We start from the raw sequence: 752 nt of genomic DNA, 5'->3' as shown, positions 1-752 counted from the left end.
GCGTAGATTAATATATATGTGTTCGAGGGGCTTCTCTCAGTTTCCGTCTACCAAATCTACCCACAAGGCTTCGGTTGGCCCGAGGCTATAATAGAAGTGACTTGTCCAAGATGCCGCGCAGTGAGACTGAAGCCAGAACCATGCTGGTTAGGAAACAAGTTTCTTACCATACAGTCACGCCTGCCCTACAGCTGTACGTATTTGTGCGTATTAATACCACACACACACACACAGTTACCACCATAAACATACACACACGTAGTTACTGTCACACACAGGTTATCACACACACACACGCACACACGCACGCACACATACATACCGATCATCTTCACACTCTTCCGTCCCAGAAACCACATTGTGTTTCTCCTACTTCGGTCACTTCAGAAATGTAACCGCACGTGAATTAAATGCGATTTTCTTTTCTTCCTTCTTCCCTTTGGACTTCCCTGTTTTTCCTGTTTCCCAAGAAGAGCTATGCTCGAAACGTAAAACAACTCATCTTTTCCTTCCTCGAGTGTCACATTAATACATTGCTTGTGCTAAGTCCTCTTTTTGTTATTTTTGTTTTCTTTTTCTTTTTTCTCTGTATTTTTTAATTATATATATATATATATAGGCGTAGAAGTGGCTGTGCGGTAAGTACATTGCTTACCAACCACATGATTCCAGGTTCAGTCCCACTGCGTGGCACCTTGGGCAAATGTCTTCTACTATAGCCTCGGGCCGACCAAAGTCTTGTGAGTGGATTT

The sequence above is a fragment of the Octopus bimaculoides genome, chromosome 5, assembly GCF_001194135.2.
Source record: "Octopus bimaculoides isolate UCB-OBI-ISO-001 chromosome 5, ASM119413v2, whole genome shotgun sequence".
Taxonomy (NCBI): Eukaryota; Metazoa; Mollusca; class Cephalopoda; order Octopoda; family Octopodidae; genus Octopus; species Octopus bimaculoides.
This window is presented reverse-complemented; position numbering follows the sequence as displayed.